The following is a 22,411-nucleotide window of genomic DNA, read 5'->3' on the forward strand; positions in this document are numbered from 1 at the left end:
ATCTGATCTTGAAGATTCTAAGAATGTATGATCCGCGTGATAATGCGTTTCACATTGGAGGAGCAAGTGTGCAATTTGGTAGTAGCGATGTCAGACTAATTTTTGGTCTGCAATGCGGAAAGAAATGTTTGGATTTATCTTCAGGTCAACGACCAGTATCTGACTTTATTCAGCGTAAGTGCCGTGACACGTCACGGTTAACATCGAAACTGGTGAAAAGTTTGTTTGTCGAAGCTGTTAAAGGGCAGACTAGGCAAGATGAGGAAGACGTAGCAAAGCTTCTGGCGTTGTACATGTGTGGCAAGCTGTTTTTCGCAAACTCAGGTGAAACAATGAGTTGGGCATTTGTTCGGTATATGAACGACTTGAACACTGTGAGGATGTACAACTGGACTGAAGCAATAATGACAGCACTGATGGGGCCAGTGAAGGAGTTTCATCAAATGCCATGGAAGGTGATAGGCTGCGTGGTCGCGTTGTTGGTATGTGAATGTTCAATTTAATTAGTCGTGATATAGTATATTTGTGGAAGATATATTAGTAGACTAAAATTTTGTTTTCTTGTTATGTTTAGTATTGGATATGCGAACATTCGACAATAATTGAGGCGCAAACGGACAACATGTTCCCCAGATTCATGAAATAGGACATTGGGAAATTGCTGAGTTAAGCTCAGGGGGTCGATCTATCCGGTCTAGTTAATTTTCAGGTATGTGTGTTGGGCGTGGTTGTTGTTTGGAGGCTTCTATTTTACTTTAAGAACTTGTGTTGAGTTTGTTGTTATACGTGATGATAATATGTTTGTGTTTGTGCAGGTTAAAGTAGATCGACTTAGGTCGTTCAAATATGAACGTGAAATGATGGGTGCGGATGTTGTTGTGTTTGAAAATGTTCAGTCAGATGTGGTTGATTGTGTTGGAGGTGATGATGCTTTTGTGGATGAACTTGAAGGTGATGGCATACACACTATGGCTGCGACGCCTACAGACCACTTCAAATTTGGATTTGGCGATGTACGTAAAGAATGTAGTTCCTGGGAAGGGCACAAACCAGGCATGACAGTTGGGGGGAATGGAGCAGACGCGTTACATGGTTCCACAGCTAGGAAGGACTACGAGGGGGTGAATGACAACAAAGTAATGAATCTGGCAGTGCAATTGTAATCCTGGAATTAGAGAATAAAAGAAAAGATGAAATAATTGCATTGCTTGAGGAAGAAGTTGCTGGTCTAAAAAAGAAACTGGAGGCGCAAGCTGTGAACATTGTAGGGGGGTTTGAGTGTGTGTTGGGAATTAAGAATAAGGAGGTGGACAAGTTGAAGAAAGAAAATAGTGAATTGCGAAGGAGTGTGTTGGTTCTTGAGGATCAACTCGCTGATCGTGATGTGCACGTGGTGACACAAGCTTTTCGCGAGGTGAAGGTGCGTCGTGACGGCATTGGAGGTAATAATGCAGGGGCCAGAGTTGGAGGTCAGGTTGTACACAATGTGTCACCGATTAGGGCCCATATTGGGGGTGCGTATATGTGTAACGAGGTTGTGGGTCTGAATGCCGGATGTGAAGTTGTTAAGTCGGATGGTGGGCATTATGGGAGAACTGGTGCTGGTATTGTGAATGTGGATCTGGCTGACGTGGATGGGGGGGTAATTTTTTATGGGGTGCAAACACCGTTTGTTCGTAACATTAAAAACAAAGTGTGACAGGAACAGAAATTGCCTGATTTCGAGTACCCCAACTTACATGGGCGTAATAAGAAGTCAGTCACAGAGAGTTGCTGTAGACACGCCCCGAGCGTCCCGGGAAAATCCTGTTTTGTGCATTGGGCTCACTACAATTCGGACTCGATGTTACGGTTCTTAATCTGATCTCACAATGTGCGATGTGAGATTGATAAATCACCAAAGAGTCCAAATTCGGCAAATTGTTTTGGAAAACTGATTTTTAAGAAAGAAGTGCCAAACATGGATTGCTTTGCCAGATACAGAATCGCCACCTAAATATTTTATTTTGGGAGAATTTAGGAAACCCTGACTCGTTGCCTAAGGCCACGTGTCCGTCATCACCAAAGTTGCCTCGACTCGGGAACTTAGGTACGATTGGGAAAGGTCATCTATGAGCACCCCCGCTCGCCCGATCAATAGACCGGCCTGTACTAAACATGATATCTAGTTTTTGAAAACACATGCGTTCTTATTCTGGTTAATTAGCTAGAATTACTATGTGATGAGCGCAGCAAAACAAGTATTGACTAGATTGCCTAATTTGGAACAAAGCATCGCATATCTATTTGTTTTGGAAATGGTTTGGAGTTTGCCACTCGCAAGTAGGCTAAATCACGGATTTCAATGAATTATCCCAATTTAAGCAACCCAACCTTCACCCACAGGCATTCAGGTAGTTATATCATATAAACACTTAGCCTGCTGTCATGTTAACACTCACATACATGCAAGATGCTAAAACATAAACACTCACAGTGTACTCCGAGCCAAAACAAAGAACATGTTAGTAATCAAATGTATGATCCAAGTCCATGTTAAGATGGCTAATGCATCGCAGGCAAAATGCAACTAGAATAGGCTCCGCTAATCTAAAATGGCATATGAGATGCTACGGGTAACATGTATTCAACTTGGAATTGAAATACAATGTAGCTAGTATGATGTGCCGAGCCCGGTGCATGCAATACAGATGAATGATGCAAACATGCATAGCATAAGGATGCTAATTGAAACGTGCCCTAGAACTAACTATCATAAGCGGTTAAGTAAAAGGGAGAAAGAAGTGGAGGTTGGAAGACATGCATCACACACACGCACGCTTATTACACAATTTTGCCCTCTCGACGGAGGGACCGAAAGAATGATACAAATCAAATAATTAACTAACTAACGAGCTAACTAATTATTACACAACACTTAACTAATTAAACAAATTAATTAAGCTACTGAAAGCAGTAAAGCAGCCTCGGGAAGAGGGACGAATGCATGCATGCTCGGCTTCGCTCGAAAATCCATCGCCATGTCATGTTGCCTCTATTTACACTGCTTTGCACCTTTGAATCACCTCCTGAGCACTGTGGGATATCATCGGCCAAGATATGAATTTACTGGCCATGGGAAAATGGTCATCGACCATTGGTAAGGCTCTCGACCAACGATACTTAGCCGATCGGCACTGCAGATTGTCGATCGGCCATCTTTTCCTGCAGAATGCTGTTTTTGGTGCAGCAGAGGACAAACAGAGCATGACAATGCATTTTCAAGGAAATGTTTGCACAGCCACCCTCCTTATCATGTTTGAGACTCAAAGGAGTATGGTTCTCGACTCTTGGGCCACCAATCACGTATTTCGATGCATGATGGCCAAATGAGCCAAGTGTGCATTTAATTATCAAATGAAATGCACACAAACACATAGAAGGGCCCCCAACCTCTATCATGATTTATCAAGAGGCAAGGGGTGCAAATATGCAAAATGCTATGCAACCTAAACATGCAAGCAAACTAATGCAACATGAGCATGTGAACAAGCATGAAAACATGCAAGTATGTAACAACATATCAAACACATGACAAAATGCAAGCTAACAAGGATGCAAAATGCAACTTAAGCATGCAATAACATGCATTGAGCCAAGTATGCAACAACATACAAGGCAAGCATGCAACAACATGCAAAGGATGGACTTACACCAAGATGGACAGCTCTCTAATAGGTCCAAAACAGTGGCCAAAATGGACTAAGATGATGGCTTGAAATGCACAAAAAAGAAGCTCATACAATGGCCCATAAATGAGGTATACAAGCACAACTCTCAAACACATTTAAAGAGTGGAAAATATGGGAACATGGCACAAGTATAGGCTCTGAAATAATATGCTCAACGATGCCAAGACATGGAAACACCTCAAGTTAAGCATGCAAGGGGCTTCAAAACTCAAGGCTAGGTAGGGATATTACACTACGAGTATGCATGGCAAGCATCATTCGACCAAGAGGCCTCAAAATAGAGCTAAGGCAGCCCAAATCATGAATAAAATCAGTTTAGAACATGGCCAAAATATGCTAGAATAGAGAGCCAAAATAATATGCATTATAAGCTAGTGAACATGAGTTACACTACAAGCATATAAAGCATGTGAAAGACTACCAAACCAAGCAAAAAAAGAGTCATGGCATACCAAATGATGGCAAAAAACCACTGAAATAAGACCAATAAATGCAAGAATGTCGTGCTCCTTTGATAGGCTATAAGAGGGGTTATTCTACACATGCAAGAGACACACCCAAGGTGACAAAACCAACTCTGGATAGAGCCTAGGCAGGCCTTAAAAGTCACTGAAAAGGGCCTGAAACAAGGCTTGGAGGTGTGCAAATGAAGGCTCATTTGTAAGGCCAAAAATACTAGTGAACAAGACAAGGAGGGAGAGGGTCACCCCTCTCTGATTTTGGCTCTCAAAAATACATGTTAACCACTGAAAATCTGCTAGATTTCAGTGGTTAAAAGACCAAGAAAAGGTCAACACAAAGGCCTTAGGGCATGGCTCGAAATAAGGCAAAATGAAGCATGCAAGGGGGTAGATGACCTCCAACGACAAAATGACCTTAAACAAACATTGAAAGGACCTAAAAAAAAGACTTTTTTCAGTTGACAACAAAGCTCAAATATGTATGCAAATAAGGCTAAGAGATGGATCAAAATAATGCTTGAAAGAGGGAAAAGTGATTACCCTTGAAGCTCAGCAAAAACCACTACAAGAATTCGCACTTTTGCCGACTAAAATTTTGGTCGGCAAAAGTTCATTTTTAGTTGGCAAAAGTTATCCGCGACTAAATTTTTTGGTCGCCACTTTGGTCGCCAATTGAGGGTCGCGGAAAGTAATTAGCGACTAAAAATTTTTTAGTCGCGAAAAAGTTATATTTGCCGACTAAATTTTTGGTCGCTAAATATATAATTACTGCAACTAATCCATTTAGTAGCTAAAACACTTTAGTCGCGAAAAGTCATATTTTTCCGACCAAACATGTTAGTTGCCGATTCGCACATTCAATGACCAAATAGTTTGGTCGGCATTTGTCGCCCATTTCCACGACCAACTAATTTGGTCGCAAATTGTCACATTCCGCGACCAAAAAATTTGGTTGGCAATACATTCCACGACCAAAAGATTGGTCGGCAATATTCACTATAAAAAATATTTCATTTTTGCCGACTAAAAATTTGGTCGGCAAAAGTCCATTTTTAGTCGGCAAAAATCATTCGCAACCAATATTTTTGGTCACCACTTTGGTCGCCAATTGAGGGTCGGCAAAAGTAATTGGTGACCAAAACTTCGTTAGTCGGGAAAAAGTTTTGACGACTAAATTTTTGGTCGCTAAATATATCATTACCACAACTAATTCATTTAGTTGCTAAAACACTTTGGTCGCGAAAAGTAATATTTTCCCGACCAAATATATTTGTCGCCAAAAGCAAAAAATCAGCGACCAACTATTTTCGTCGCCAAAAGTTGAGGAATCACCAACTAATAATTTAGTCACCAAAAGGTAAGGAATTGCTGACCAATGATTTTAGTCGCAAAAGTGTAGAATTTGGCGACCAATTATTTTGTCACCAAAACTTTTCTCAACCAAATATTTTGTCGCCAAAAGACATTAAACAATCAACGACTAATTAGCTATTCGCCGAATCTTTTTTTTTTTTCACAATCAATTTTTGTTTATAAACATTCAATCCAATATTGAACAAAATTCATTCAACCCAACCTAAATATAACATTAAAATTCATCATATTTTCCTGCTCAATCCCAAACTTTACAATCATTCCATTCAAAACCTTAATTGAGACAAGTTTTAAACATCCATCCATTGAAAACCAATAAGTAACTGAACAAAAATTAAAAGGAAAATCAATGAAGGAATCCAAAATATTTTTCTACAACAGGAAGGAATATATATGGTTTTGAAGCATCAGCCTTGTGCTTGATTGTTTTTGGAAGTCACCTACAAATAAAATAAGAAAAGTTAGAATCTAGAAAAACATCCAAAATGAAAAAAATTAACCATATGGCAAAAAATTTATGTGATTACATTACAAACATTTGATGATGACTATACCACAATTAAGTATTGGCATACCTAAACAATGAGACAAAGCAGCTCAGCAAGTCTCGCCAAGGTAATCATTCAGTAATACTTTGAGACAACAAGGATGTTCTACAAGAAACAATAATGTCTTGTAGATGAACCATTGCAGCATATAATTGAAATATATAATTGAACATGCACTACAACAATTAACACTTTTAGCAACAAAAAAATTGGTGGCTAAAAGTCTATTTTTGGTCGGCAAAAGTTATTTGCGACTAATTTTTTTGGTCGCTAGTTTGGTCGCCAATTGAAGGTCGGCAAAAGTAATTCGCGACCAAAATTTTCATTAGTCGGCAAAAGTTGGATTTGCGGACTAAATTTTTGGTCACTAAATATTTAATTACCGCGACTAATTCATTTTGTCGCTAAAACACTTTGGTCGCGAAAAGTCATCTTTTGCCGACCAAATTTCTTAGTCGCCAATTGACACATTTTGCGACCAAAAAGTTTGGTCGCCAATTGTGACATTTCGCGACCAAAAAATTTGGTCGCCAACTGTGACATTGTGCGACCAAAATTAGTTTGGTCGCCAATTGTTACTTTTCGTGACCAAAACTGTTGGTTGGCAAAAGTGAGTTTCCACGACCAACAAAATTTTTGGTCAGCAATAGATGTATTTTTTGCGACCAAAACTCTTGGTCGGCAATTGTCATTTTTTGCGAAAAAAAATAATTTATTTGTCGCGACTAATAAATTGGTCGCCAAAGCAGGAAAATAATACACTTGTAATATTTAGCAAATTCATAATCAAAATAGGACGAATTCATTATCAAAACAGGTCTTATTATAAAATTTTCTATATCCAAGTTTCAACACATAACTCAGCAGCAGCAACATTGATTCCAAAAACAAGGAACAATTCACAAAACCCTATTCTAAACCCCAAAAAATAAAAAACAATTCATTCCAACAAAAATTTAACATAATTAGCATCAATTTCAAAAAAAAAAAAGAACATCTGGTGTTAACAAGGTTGAGTATTGTTCAGTATTGTTGTTGTTTTTTATGTAGGGCATCCAGCTCCTTTTTTATGGAGGCTCCCACTGTAAAAACAAAAACAAAAGAAGAAGAAGAAGAAACAAGTCATAGTAACAATCAAATTACAAGCACGGTTCAAAGTAGTACAAGTTCATATTTTTCAGGCATATTGTAGACAAATCCTCTTCATTGTTGTAATTACTTCTACAATCCAAAGAACCTAAATAACGATAACTATTTGTTCAAACTTCAGTTGAGGGGAAAATTCTGACATTTTCTCAGTGTGTGAGAGCTTTTGTTGTGCTGTGGATTCATGGTATGATGGTATTGTTTGATTAAAGTGAAACTACAGCACAAATTAAGAAGTGAACATAAGTCATTCTTACGTTTGCTGTCAAGAAGAACAATAAACAAGTAGGTTTTTTTTTCTTGAACTGCTTCCGCATTTTGTTTTTCTAAAATATATGTAAAGCAAATGTTTTCTCTAATATACTCTGTCATGACAATAATGTCCACCAGTCAGGAACATTTGACATCCCAATCAACTGAGTTAAGGGAGCGTATGATCATAATTAATGATTTTATCAAATTTACTAATACATGTATTAACTTACATATCTGATTACAGATTTGCTTTGAAGTACTTTACATACTACATGATCATTTATATTCTAAGATTCCAATCTTTATATTCTACACTGAATATTAGTTTTTCTAAATAACTGTAGAGATGTAGATCAGAAACAATCAATATGACTACCAAATAGCATGTTAGACTACTAGCCCAAAACATATAGGTGGTTTGGAATATTCTAAATAAGTGTACTTTTTGACTTTTTATGAAATATGAGTTTGGTATAGGTTGACTTTTTTAATATAATATCAAGTTTCATGTGATAAAATTGCCTTCTTCCTCCATTCCTTTGCTTAGGTTATATATATATGTTATAGGCTTTGCTTGGATTTCAGATTTGTGAAGAAATTTATGGATGAAAAAAGAAATAGAAAAATAACTTTTATTTCTTCTTTTTTTTTTCCCTTAATAAATTTCTCTACAAATTCAAGATCCAATGTTAATGTTGAAACAAAAGCAAGTAGTCTAATATAGGAATGCTAAAGGTAACACGCAAATTATTACTATTTTTTTTGGGTGCGTACCTTGGGCTTTTTATCTTTGTCAATTAGCATAGCTCTGGCACGCTACAAGTTTGATGTTACATGATTGAAAAATAAAATTATAATTTACAATAAGATAAAATAAAATTATATCCTTTCTGTACGTGTTCTGTGTCACTTTTGCTTTTTTGTCAATTTTGTTCATAAAGTTCCTAATTTGAGTCAAATTTATCCAATTTTAGATGACCATCTAAATCATTAAAGGATAATAATAAAAATAAAAAATGTTTCCTAAAATTTGAGTTTTGTAAAGTGACAACTTTATTAATTTAATACCTAAAATTGTAAGAATATGCTTTATCTTCTTCATTAGTGTATAAGAATTAAAGTGACAGAATTAAAAAAACTTGGGGAACTAATGTGACACGGAACACATACTTCGAGGATTATATGTAGATTTTTATTATTACTGCATTAATGATTTTAATAGTCCATTTGAAATAGAATTAATTCGATTAAAAAAAAAAAGAAACAAAATTAAAATTTCAAGAATAAAAAATGATACCAAATACATGTTTTAAGGATCATACACCTATTTTATCCTTTAGAATATATGAAAACGATAGATTCTATATACCTCATAGAAATCATTGTTCACAGTTCTTCGCATGAAATGACGACAGAGAGTAAATTCACGATTGAGACAATGTTCAAGCTTTAGCACCCTTCCTTCTCTAATCTAATCAAGAACCAAACAAGATTATGTTAAGAGTGAAATAAACAATGGTTGAATCTGTAGTGCGCACCTTCCAAGGGAGTGCATGATGCACACCTCAAAGTTTATGGTTTGATGTATGCAAAATTACAACTCAATTACATCAGGCCATAACTCCAACCATTAGTGACGTAGTCTTATCTAGGAGTTATGATCAGATGTAATTGGATCGTAACTTCAATAAAATTGTATCGTAAATGTGCCCACATCTTGTCATAATTGAAATAGATGCTCATTATGTACAAAAAAATTATATTCATACATAAAATTTATACAAAAAACTAGACAAGAATGATGTGACATTGCCATTATTATAAATAAATCTATCTTCAATAGTGTTTTGTTTTGAAATGAAAGATCCACAACAAGCCACATCATTATGTATGAAAATTATATATGAATTTTTTATTTGTATAGCATTACTCTTATGTACACCTGTAAGAGGGTACACAATACAAACTGAGACACAAACAAATGTGCCCTCTCATCTTAAGTGTTGCTATAATGCACTTGTAACAAGGAATTTTCCAAATGAATTCAATGAAAATAAGAGAACTTTTATTATTATTCTTACAGATCGTAAAGTAATTTTAAGACTTGTTGGTGAAGCTGACTTCAAAGAACTTATTGCCTCAACAATCCACTTTTCTGTTCCAGTTTCCATTTATTCTTCCTAAATAAAAGAAAAGAACCAGTGAAAACTTATTGTTTGGGTTAGTTGCACTTTCGATTCCTAAAGTACATGCTCTTTGTCATTTGAGTTTTCAACATTTCAATTGTACTAATTTCATTGCCAAAGTATTGAATGTATCCTAAAGTAGTTCTCGAGCTGACATCATCCATAAAAGCTCAGAATCAAGGATAAATTTGGAAACAAAAGATATACTTCAGCAAAAAGGTTATTGCGATAGCTTTTTGGATGACGAAGTTCAATTTTGTTTCCAAATTGAGTTTTGATTCTGATGGCTAATACAAATGGTGTCGAACACGGGACCCCTTTAGGAAACATTTAATACTTTAGGGATGAAATTGACACAATGAAAATGTTGGAGACCAAATGATCCGTAGTGCATAGTTTAGGAATCAAAAGTATAATTAACCTTTTTTCTGAGAAGGATAGATATATAACAAATGGAATAATTTTTGACATGTTTACTTACTAGTGATGATAAGATTTCTTGAACTGGTTTTCTAGAAAAACACTTGTTGATGATCTCTACTCTGCTCATCAATAAATTTCACTAAAATCAAGAGCTTTGTCCATGATACAGTCTTATATATAAAAATCCACAACAAAAGCACTAGAAATGCATATAAAAACAAATTGGTGAATGAGAGCCAACAAAAGGTTGAAGTAAAACAACAATAACTAAGTTACCTTTTATGAAAGCTATCTTGCTTTGCATGTCCTTTGTATATAAACTTGCTGACGAGCTTAGAAATGGTCAACGTATCTGCAGTAACCAGCTCACATAGCGCATCTTCTAACGGTTGAAGATCCTAAGGTACAAAGGAAAGAGAGAGAGAGAGAGAGCGGGAGAACAAAAAATATATTCTGTATTACACAAAAAGAGTATAATGGAAAGAAAAATGTTAAATGTCGATTTATTGACACCATTTTGTATCTTCTCTACATAGGTTCCTTGGAAATAATCATTAAAAAAATAATGATCCTAGGGAAATAAAACAGTGAAAAACCATTGCTATATAGCTTTGGACCTTAAAACCTTTAATGTTCCAATCCTTTTCTTAGTTGCAAAGTCACTTTCTGAAAAGGAGTTGTCTACGAACATTATTATGAACCAAGTTTTGATAATTATGTTTTTACAAGTCCAAATAAATGTCAGCCCCATCAAAAAGATTGTTGGCAGTAGGACTATGCAAGTGCTTATAAAAATAAAAAATAACAAAGTGAAAAGCAAATTAAAGCAAATAACAAAGTGAAAAGCAAAAATAACAAGTGGCATCCCAATAACTTTGGAAACCCAACATGGATGTAACTGTTTCAACATCAGGCTCCTCTTTATCAGAACTGTTCATAAAAGCAAATTAAAACTCAAAAAGGCTATATTCAAATTATAATAATAGACCTCTTTTCCTAACTTTAGTATTATTAAACAAATCTCCTATTCTCTCCACTCAAAAAAAAAAAAAAAAAGGCTCAGAGTTGGTTAGCAGCAATAATAGTCATACACAATCTACATCTGATCTCTTCCTATTACCATAAAGTTCCATAATAGCGTTCACATTTGCCCAACACCTATTTAGCACAGTAAAATCTCGTATATTTTAAAACTTTTTTTCGAAGTCCAGAGAAATTTAGCTGAAGCCACTAACTCAAGTGGGTTGTATAATTCAATACAAACTTGAAAACATTGTGGAACTAAGGTGTGTACATTTGTGTGTATATATATTTATGTATATATGTAAAGCTCTATAGAGGAATGGTGTAGTAAGTTTTGGTCTACAAATTTGGATTTATATCTTGTGGAACCAACCAAGTTTTGATATACATATAGATTTACAGCACCATTCCTCAACACACACATACACACACACACACACATACACACACATATACTATTGTACACATTTTTCACATAGTTGAAACAATTATACATAAACATACAAATAGAATCATACTGATGAGGGTTTGTGATGAGGGATATCAATTAGATAGCAATTAAAAACAACTAAAGTGATTGAAAGAAAAATGATGAGCAGATCACAATATGTAGATAAGCAAAACGAGACATACAGATCGAAGAAGCAGATCATATAGAAATTCATCACAAGCACACATACACCTTATGGTATATGTAGGAATATATACATATATATATATATATATGATTTTTTTTTTTTAAATTGGGGCGCTCAAACCTGGTACCATCATCTCTAGATTTTAAGAAATACAAAGAGGGAGATCTAACCTAGGGCTTTGACAGCAAAGTATGTGATCTGTCTCATTTTAATATCTAAATTACACATATAGACCAAATTAAAACTCTTTTTATGTATTCGGGACTAAATTGACAGAGTTTAAACAAAGGGGATCAAAATACACAAATCTCATATTTAGAGATTACAAATGTAATTAACCTTGTACATATATATTATATATACATCATGTATACAGACCAAACAGACAAGGAAACAAATCCAAAGAACAAAGCAGCAAACCCACTAAACAAATGCCATACAAGGCGAAGATCTGAGATGAGATCAAAATTCAATTTGATGGAGGAGGTTACACAAACCCAATCTTGGGGTAGAGCTAAATTATGTCCTATAAGAGTTCTCTATTCCTCCAGAAAATCTGATCTTCCTTAATTTTATTGCTCTGTTTGAATTTTTTGTTTTTTACATCCACATGTAAGCGTACTGATGGGCACAAAATAAAATTCAAACTCTGGCAATAATCAACGCATTCACATTTTAATATATGAAGTTAAAAGTTCCAACATAGAGAGAGAAAGAGGGAGGGAGATGAGAAAGAGAGTGACCAAGAAACTGAGGATATATATATAAAGAGAGAGAGAGAGTGGAAGAGGGCTTACCATCATGTAATGGTGGTGGATATAGTGGTGGTGGTGGTGGTGGTTGGTGTAGCCCTGGATTTTCCTCTAGCCATCAATTTTCCTCTGGCATCACTCTCGAATCGACTACACCAACCTTCGACAGGACCACCACACATTCTCAGTCGATCGAGGGTCCATCTCCTCCTCAACTTGGCTCGCACGAGAGAGACGCAATAGGGATGAGAGCAAAGAGAAATATTGATCGCTAGAAGGCGAGGTGAATAGAGAACAGAGGAGATCAGTTCATAGTCGGATGTAGATTGTAAGAGAGAAAGAGAGACGCTGCTGAGAGAGAGAGAGAGAGAGAGAGATGAGCGATTGAGAGAGATGCTGCCGCTGCTGGACGCCGCTACACGCCGCCGCCTCCCTTGCCCTACGCCGTTGAGCACGACTGAGAGATAGATGAGCGACTGCGAGCAAGAGAAGGAAAAGAAAAAGGGCGGGGGGGAAATTTTGAGAATAATTTGTCGGTTTTTTTTTTTTGGGAATAATTTTTTTTTTGTTTTCCAGGTACAAAACGACGTCGTTTTTACTTTGGCGACCAAATTTTTTTTGTCGCCAAAAAATTTTATTTCCCCCCTCCCTGTTTGAAATTTCCCTCCCAAACACTTTTGGCGACCAAAACACCATATTAGTCGCAAAAAAGGTACCTTCAGCAACAAATTTTTTTAGTCGCTAAATCTTAATCAACGCCGACTAAAATATTAGTTGCTAAAAGTACAAATTTGGCGACTAAATTTTTTTGGTCGCCAAAATGTAACCTTTGGCGACCAAATTAGTAGTTGGTCGCGAAAAGCATACCAATTTCTGCGACTAACTCATTTTTGGTCGCCAAAATGTGACCTTCTGCGACCAACTCATATTTGGTCGCCAAAAATATTGATCATTCGCGACTAATTAATATTTGGTCGCCAAATGTCATTTTTTTGCGACCAAAATTCTTTTGGTCGGCAAAAGTGGTCGCCAAATGTGTAAATTCTTGTAGTGATGAGTGAAAGATTACATGTTCTATTACTCTCTGTCTCAAATCTTTAGCTGCTTTTGTTTCTCTCCTTTTGCTAAGCCCATTTACAACAAGAAATTATATGCTTCAAGTGTCCTTGATATCTTGTATTTACTTCAAAATTTTATTTTTTTTTAATTTTCCTTTTCAAAAGAAATAATCATTCACATTCACATTCACACAATTAAGAGATTGCATGCAGCAAAGAAATAATTATTACAGAACATCTGTGCCTCTTTGTGAAAAATTGTTCTTTAATATGCATTTATTTATGTTCAAGTTTCTATTTGTAAGTGGACGAAATACTGATCACAACATTTATAGCAGAAATGAATGAATCACTTCTTGTACAGCAACATTTCATAAAAGTATTTCAAGTATTGAGGATAAGATCATCCAGAAATTACTTACTACTCCAATGCACTGACCAAATCCAGTTGCCACATGATCGTCTTCGAAATGAACACCAATCATATTAACCTGGATCACATTTACTAAAACAAATTATTCATATTCCAGGTTACTGAAAGCTTATCCTTGAGCATCAAGAAAATGAACTAAGTGACTGACAGGATTACCGTTCCAAGATACTTCTGACCATTTTTCACTCCTCCAAGTACAAGTTAATTCCATAGTGGGTTGAACTTGTTGTGACGATTGTACATCATCCTAGTCAAATAGTTGTGCACTTCCTTAGGCCCTAGTGAGTTCCCATCATCCCACATATTGTCATACAAACTGCCAAATTAAGCACTCACAAAAAAAAGTCAGCACGAATCTACAATGAACACTAGGAGCACCACCATCCTCCATATAGTGATAGTAACAATAGAAAACAAATAAAAATTAATAAATACAAAAGGGTAAGCATTTTATCACTTGCCAAGTCTTTTTACAAGATCAGATGCTTACATGAGCTTGTCAAGGTTGCATAAAATCTCCTGGAAATCATTTATTTTGCCACTTGCACCAAGGAGAGAGTGTTTCCCAACAGACTTCAATCGCTCCACACTCTTATAACGCAGGGTAGACCCATAGGAACCTGTAAATGAAAGCATCAATCACTTGAAGTACACATAATTTTAGAATTTTGTCTCAAGTACCCAGATAGAAGCACATGTGAAACATGAGGAATAAAGAAGTATCAATGCTATCTCTACTAGTATGAATAACTAAAAAGTGCAAATAGCCAAATCTTCAGTGTTGACTTCCAGTAGATTATCCACTGTCTGCATCTAAACAATTATACTCTTCAAACAGATGTTTTGGTACCAATGAATTGGATATTGACAAAAAAAAAAAAAATCAAATCAAGTAAATCAATAAATAAGTATATGTCATGCGAATTCAAGTAAGACAAGTTAAGGAGCTACCTCCCATATCAGCAGCCATGAGAATACCATCCTTGAACTTGATGCCAATTACTGATGTACCGATCACATATGGATAACTGTACCAAAATTCATCAAGTAATGATTTCATACTTAACATACACACACACACACACACACACCAAAAAAAAAAAAAAAAAGAAAGAAAAAGAAGAGAAGCTAATCCATTACATACTTCATGCTCGTGAATGTGACCAATGTGCATATGCATGCATCAATATACGCATATACACGTGTTTGTTGATATATATGAGTATAAATTCAGGTCCAACAATTCAACCCTGGTTCAGAGTTTCAATTCCTAACTAAAGCCATGAGATACGAACATGACTAGCGACCCTCCAATAATCTACCACTCAATACATTCTTGTATTTCAGTAATGAGTACCCATCATAGAAAGGCCACATTTGGTTGCACAAATTCAACCATTCCATTTAGAATTTAATAATTCCAATGAGCAATCCTAAATTAGTTAATTCAAAAACTGGTATAGCCAAAAGAGGACAAATACATATATATATATATATATATATATTAAATCTCCCAATTATAGATTACATAATTCTTTAGTTTATAACGAATGATTGATTTTAAATTTTTAATACAAAAGCAAAATATAGTAGATTTGGGAATTATTTTACAACCAAACACATCTAATTATCTAATTCATAAATGGGGGAACAACATGGGGGAACAACACGCAAAATCCAATCACTTTACCTACTTTATTGCCCCCAACTGTTTCTTGTTCCTCCATTGAAACATAAAGGTTTCATGTTCTTTCATTAGTTGGTTATTCCCTCCAATTGTATCTCTTTCTCCAATTCTAATCTCATTTAATTCACAAGATTCAATGGCCAGTTCTCCTCCGGACCTTTGATTCAATTTTTTACCAAGAATTTTGAGCATGGTGCATAAGCATAATTTTCGGACGAACTTAAAAGGACTTTCAGTTCTTTTCACCCTGTTCTGGTTTGCAGCTTCTAAAATGGTCCAAATAACATTTTGAGGCCACCAAACAGCTCCTGATGGAATACTTGTGCTTGTAGGGGAATAATAAAGGAGTGCCCTTGGCACTTTTTTAGATGTATCTTATTCCTCTCCCTTGTTGACTTCAACTACCACCATCGAGATGAAATATACTTCATTTATTTTACGTTTGTCACCAGATGCTTAGACCTTTGTTACTTAACGCCCTACAAGACCCTTCTTATATGTTGAATGATGAGTTTATGGGATCTATGGGGTCAAGATAGGTCTCTTCTATTGAAACTAGTATTCAGTAACTATCATGCAGAATGAAAGTAGCTGTAGGTACGTAGGCAATTTGACAAAGGTTTGTCTCCCTCAATGGGTATAGCTCACCTTATTGGCAACTAGCCAAATGAAATATGTCTCCAGCTTGCTCTATCCACTCTTTCTCCTTGAGGTTTTCAATCTAAATGTGAGATAGCCTAAATCAACTTGAGAGTGTCTCCCCCAGTTATAGAATCATATAATAACATCCCTCAACTAGTGAAGCCATGAATAGATTGGTTTTCATCTAACTTCTAAATAGCACAAACACGTGACACGAAACAGCGACACGACAATTTTCAAAAAATGAGGACAATAAGCTTGAGACACATTAAAATTTTATATTTTTATAAATTTATTATATGTCCAACATATGCATAGTTTATTCAAATGTACTGGGAAAAAAAAAATAGAGAAACATGACAATAACTAAAATTAAAAAGTCATATATACCATAACTTAACATTAAGATATCATTCACATAACAATTGCTTTTAAAGAATGCAAAACAATTGTAGAACATTAAATTACACATAATGTATTTATCTAATAAATGTTTCAAAACATACTTAATGCAGATTGTTACTATGAAGAGATTCATCACATAAGTTGAGTTTGGAGGGTTCAAGAAGTGTTTATGAAGTGTCCGATATTATGAATTTAAATTTCAATTAAGACAGGTTGAAGAAGCGTCGAACACGCTCTTGGGAGTACTCGTAGAGTGTCTTGTCCGACATGGCACACCTCCTCCATAGTGTCCATGCTTTTTAGGTTTTCATCGGTCTCTAACAACCACACACACACACACACACATAAAACAGGGAGGAAAAAGCACGAAGAAGGAAAAAAGAAAAAAAAAATAGTACACCATTGTTCTTTTCTCGAACCTTAAAAAGCCAGTCTACCCTGTTTACAACAAAGCCATAAACACTGAATTGCGCACAAGTAATGGTACCTGCACTTACCTGCCCAAGTCCATGCACACAGCTCCACGTAACATATGTTATTTAAAAAAATGTCATCAAGATTTTTTTTAATTTTATTTATTATTATTATTATTATTATCATTTTTTTGGATCTTTGACTCATGAAGATCAAACAACTGAAGCCTCAATATCAAGCCTCAATATCAACGATCGTATGAGTACTTGAATTCATTTGATGAGTTCAGACATCAGAAAAAATCTCCGACAGATTCACATTCACGTATGCATACAGGCCAATTAAATGACTATACAGGTTTTCAAACAAAATATTGCAGATTGAGGCAGATAACAATATTATGGTAAAATTTTCTTTTGCCAACATGCACAAAGAACACAACCAAATAAAACTTGAATTGAATAATGCTATAACAAAGCTCAACCGATTCATATTTCCATCACAGCAATGAGTTGCAACAAGGAAACATATATTGAAAAACGACATATTAGGACTACATTAATTTCATCTTCTAAAATCCAATTCCAAATGTTTGAAATCTCTAGATTAAAACTCTTGACAAATCGTGGAATTGATTACGTGTTGATATCAAAATACAGGTATCATACATATGTCATCATCAATATTTCAAACTTCAACACATGCTTTCTGCTTTTGTATGTATTAAAGTCATTGTGTATGCCATTCTATTAACTACTAAATTTCACCACTTCTAGAATGTTAATATCACTACTAAAGTTAACTACCACTGTCCTGCAATAATCAACATCAGCAAAGTCCCTATATTTTTTGAACCTTGATATCACTACATTCATATTTTACTCCCACAAACAGAAGGGGCCCTAAATGAATGGAGGCATAACTTAAGTAGATTGGAACTTGGAAGTAGCGACTACACTACTATCCATTAGGAAATTTGGGAAGCATAACTTAAAGGGCTATGATGCAATATTAAAGGATGCTCTTTGGGCAGTTAGGAGGACCAATAAATATTGGCAGCACTGTTGAAAAGGTGAAAACAAAGGCATCTAAGTCATTCCAAAAGCTTGACATGCACAAGTGTTCATATTGGGGTTAAAAAATTCACTACGCTTTCAAGGTTTAAACATCCCAACAATTTCAGGTTTTTGAATAATAGTAGTCGAACACTATTTGACCATTTCAAATTTCTGAATTTTGAACATCAGAGAAAAAAAAAAATCCCAATTCCAACCACAAAATAATAAATAAAATTCTCATTGGTAGCCTAGCCATTCCTTCTCATCTTAATTCTTTATCATTTCAAAATAAACATTTCTGGGTCAGACATTTTAACAAACAGTTCAAAGACTATTTGGTGACTTGAAATTGTAAAGCTAGATCAAAGAGTAACATAAACAATATACATACCATGTAGTGGTTGCCTTCAATAGAAATTGACAAAGGTATAGTCCTCATAAAGACTTCAAAGTTCAAACCCAGCTAAAAAACAATAGACAGAGTAACAAACCCAAATAAATTAAATTATGTTGCACTATTAATAATCACTTCATTCAAGCACATAACACAAAATTCCCAAAATCAAATAATTGAAACAAGAAACTGAACCCAAAAGAAAAAAAAGAAAAAAAAAGAGCAAACAAGATAAAAATAAATTTAATAGCACTTCATCCTATCTGCCTCTCATAGCACTTCATCCTAATTATAGCACTTCATCCTATCTGCCTCTCATAGCACTTCATAGAATTATAAGACATCCTATCTACAAGACTATAGTATAGGATATCAAATGACATGGATATTCAAATTTAAAACATCCCATTTGGAATTCAAATCCAATTTCCATAAAGGAGAAAAAATAATAATAAGAATAAGAGGAAAAAAATACAAGAGAACAAAAGAGATAATCATTCACATTCACACAATTAAGAGATTGCATGCAACAAAGAAATAATTATTACAGAACATCTGTGCCTCTTTGTGAAAAATTGTTCTTTAATATGCATTTATTTATGTTCAAGTTTCTATTTGTAAGTGGACGAAATATTGATCACAAAATTTATAGCAGAAATGAATGAATCACTTCTTGTACAGCAACATTTCATAGAAGTATTCCAAGTATTGAGGATAAGATCATCCAGAAATTACTTACTACTCCAATGCACTGACCAACCCATAGACAGTGATGGTCAAATCTTTGAACACAGTTCCTTCTGATAACACCTTCTCTAATAACAAAAGCAAAAGGAGGGCTTGTCCCTGATAAAAAAGAACTTTCTATTAAAGCTTTAATTATTTTGGAAGCTGATCTCCAAAAATAGGGGATAGTTAAATCTCTTGCTCTCTTTGTTAACTACAATACAGGTACCATACAATGGAACATGGTATTCATTACTGGGCCTATGAGAGAGTAATTACTGGGCCTAGTTAAATCTCTTTCTCTCTTTGCTAATTTTTTATCCATCACCATAAATATCAATCACCTAAAAGATGTTTCTGATAAATATCAATCGACAACGAAACAATTTTCATGCACACCTAAAAGATTTGGCCACCAGCCTTGGCAAACTTCAGCAGTAAATCCATAAAGCAAGTCTAACAACTGAAACCAATCAAAAATATAACAGGCACATGGATAGTCACTCTGGTTCTTTTGCCGGGTTTGGACAAAACAAAAAATATAATATTGAGTCTATTGACACACGCATGATTGAAGAATCCACCAATTGCTCATAATATATATATATATATATAGAAAATTTGAATAAAACAAAAAACCCATCAAATTCATGTAACGGAAAATCAAACCCACAATAACAATGAAGAAAGAATAATCAAAACCCATCAACTGTTCAAACAAATGTATGAATCAAAAAATGCCGAGATTTGATTAGAAACTGTTACCTTAGTACCAGGGGCTGCTCGGCGGATCTCCTCCTTAGGGATAATAACAGGCCACTGCTCACCGGTGTTGTGGAGCATTTGCTCGGTCTTGAGAAGCTGACCCTTGTCGAGAATCATGGTCCTGCTGGTCGCTCGTCCAAACCAAAATTCGCCACTCGTCGCTCGCCTCTGTGAGAGAGAGAGAGAGAGGGACAGTGATGTTTCGAAACTTAGGGCTCTGCAAACCTGAAAGGAAATGAAAAAATGGGGGGAAAAAGCAGAGCGAAAAAAGGGGGGAAATTAAGTTTGGGCGGGCGGGTCAGTGAAAAAAATGGGGAAAATTTGTTTCATTTTTATTTTAATGAATTTTTTTTATTTGGTAGAAGTAGGGGTAATATTTTAATGAAAAATATTTTTCGTTAAAATAAAATTAATTTTTTATGGTCAATGAAAAATATGTTTTTTGTGGCCCATTTTTTTTTTGTTACTAAAAATCAAGAACTAATTTTTTGTGGTAGAGGAGAGAGAGCGACAGTAATAGTGAAGGTGGTGGATAAGAGGTGATGATGGTGATGGCGAAGGAGATTAGTGATGAAGTTGTGGTAGTGGTAGTGGTAGTGGTAGAGGAGATGGAGTGGCGGTGGTAGAGGAGAGGTAATAGTAGTAGTAGTGGTGGTAGTGGTAGTGGAGTGGTAGTGATGGTGGTAGTAATGGTAGTCGTAGAGGTGGAGTGGCAACAATGGTAATAATGCTGGTAGTGGAATGACATTTGCAGTAGTAGTGAATGTGGTAGAGGAGATGGGTGGTGAGAGAGAGATGAGTGAGAGATAGATAGAGAAGAGAGATAGAGAGAGAGAGAAAGAGAGAGACAAAGACAAAGACAAAGACAGAGACAGAGTGATGAGTGAGAGAGAGAGACAAAGTGGTCGCTAAAAGTGTATTTTCTTGTAGTGAAGAGCTCGGTAAATAGAGAAAAGGGGAGGGAGAGAGTGAGCAAGGTGAACACAATGGGGGAGACAGACAGACATACAGACACATAGAGAGAAAGAGAGAGAGAAGAGTGAGAGACAAACAGACAGACATAGAGAAAGAAAGAGAGAGAGAAGAGTGATGAGTGAGAGAAAGAGAGAGAGAGAGAGATAGAGAAAGAGAGAGAGAGAGACAGAAAGAGAAAGAAATAGAGACAGAGACAGAGAGAAACAAGAGATAAGTAAGAGATAGACAAAGAGAGAGAAAGAGAGCGAAAAGAGATGATCGAGAGAAAGACATAGAAAAAGAGAGAGATAGAGAGAGAAGAAAGATGAGCGAGAAATTGTTAAAATAATTTTTTTTTATAGTTAATGATTTTATTTTATTTTTAGTAATTAAAGTTGAAAATTTATTTGTTTCATTTTTATTTTAATGAATAAAAAATTATTCTTATTTTTTTTACTTTGGTAGAAGTAGAGGTAATATTTTAATGAAAAATATTTTCCATAAATTTTATAAATTGGTTTTTGTTTATTTTTAGAAAAACATAAATTACAAACGCATTTGGTTTGAACAAAATGTTTAAAAAAAATTAAAATATAAACTAAAAAACATGTTTGTCTAGGCCTAAAATATTTATATTTTTTATTATTATTTATGACGATGGGATCATACACATTATAATTGAAAAAAAAATAATTGGAAAAAAAAATAATTGAAAAAAAATATTTGAAAAGAGATGAGAGAGATAGAGAAGAGAGATGAGTGAAAGAGAGAGAGAGAAGAGAATGAGCGAGAGACAGAGAGAGAGAGACAGAGAAAAAGAGAGACCCATTTCATTTTTTGACTTTTTCCTCTTTCAACAACAATGGGCTCAGAGAAAGAAATGAGTGTGATTGAAAGAAAAGAGAGATGAGTGAGAGACAGAGAGAAAGAAAAAAAGCGAGAGATAGACACACACGCAGAGAGAGAGAGAGACAACAAAAAGAAATGAACAAGAGATAGAGAAAGAGACATAGAGAGAGAGAAGAGTGATGAGTGAAAGAGAGATAGACAGATAGAGAGAGAGAGAGACAGAGAGAGAAAGAGATAGAGACATAGACAGAGAGAAACAAGAGATGAGTTAGAGATAGACAAAAAAAGAAAGAAAGAGAACGAAAAGAGATGATCGAGAGAAAGACATAGAAAAAGAGAGAGATAGAGAGAGAAGAAAGATGAGTAGGAAAGACATAGAGAGAGATAGAAAGAAGAGAGATGAATAAGAGAGAGATAGAGAAAGAAAAAAGATGAGAGAGATAGAGAGAAGAGAGATGAGCGAGAGACAAAGAGAAAAAGAGACAAAGA

General features: G+C 35.2%; 1 pseudogene across 1 annotated transcript; it reads right to left on the bottom strand.

Moving 5' to 3' along the window:
• Positions 1–6,073: 6,073 nt before the first annotated feature.
• On the bottom strand, positions 6,074–15,320 carry LOC114277232 (proteasome subunit beta type-4-like; annotated as a pseudogene). The gene is made up of 5 exons (XR_014339434.1): positions 14,980–15,320; positions 14,519–14,648; positions 14,185–14,344; positions 14,018–14,086; positions 6,074–6,219 (listed from the first exon to the last, which is right to left on the bottom strand). The product of XR_014339434.1 is annotated as a proteasome subunit beta type-4-like (transcript).
• Positions 15,321–22,411: the final 7,091 nt, after the last annotated feature.

Source organism: Camellia sinensis, chromosome 1 (assembly GCF_055761805.1).
Source record: "Camellia sinensis isolate YWXY chromosome 1, ASM5576180v1, whole genome shotgun sequence".
Taxonomy (NCBI): domain Eukaryota; kingdom Viridiplantae; phylum Streptophyta; class Magnoliopsida; order Ericales; family Theaceae; genus Camellia; species Camellia sinensis.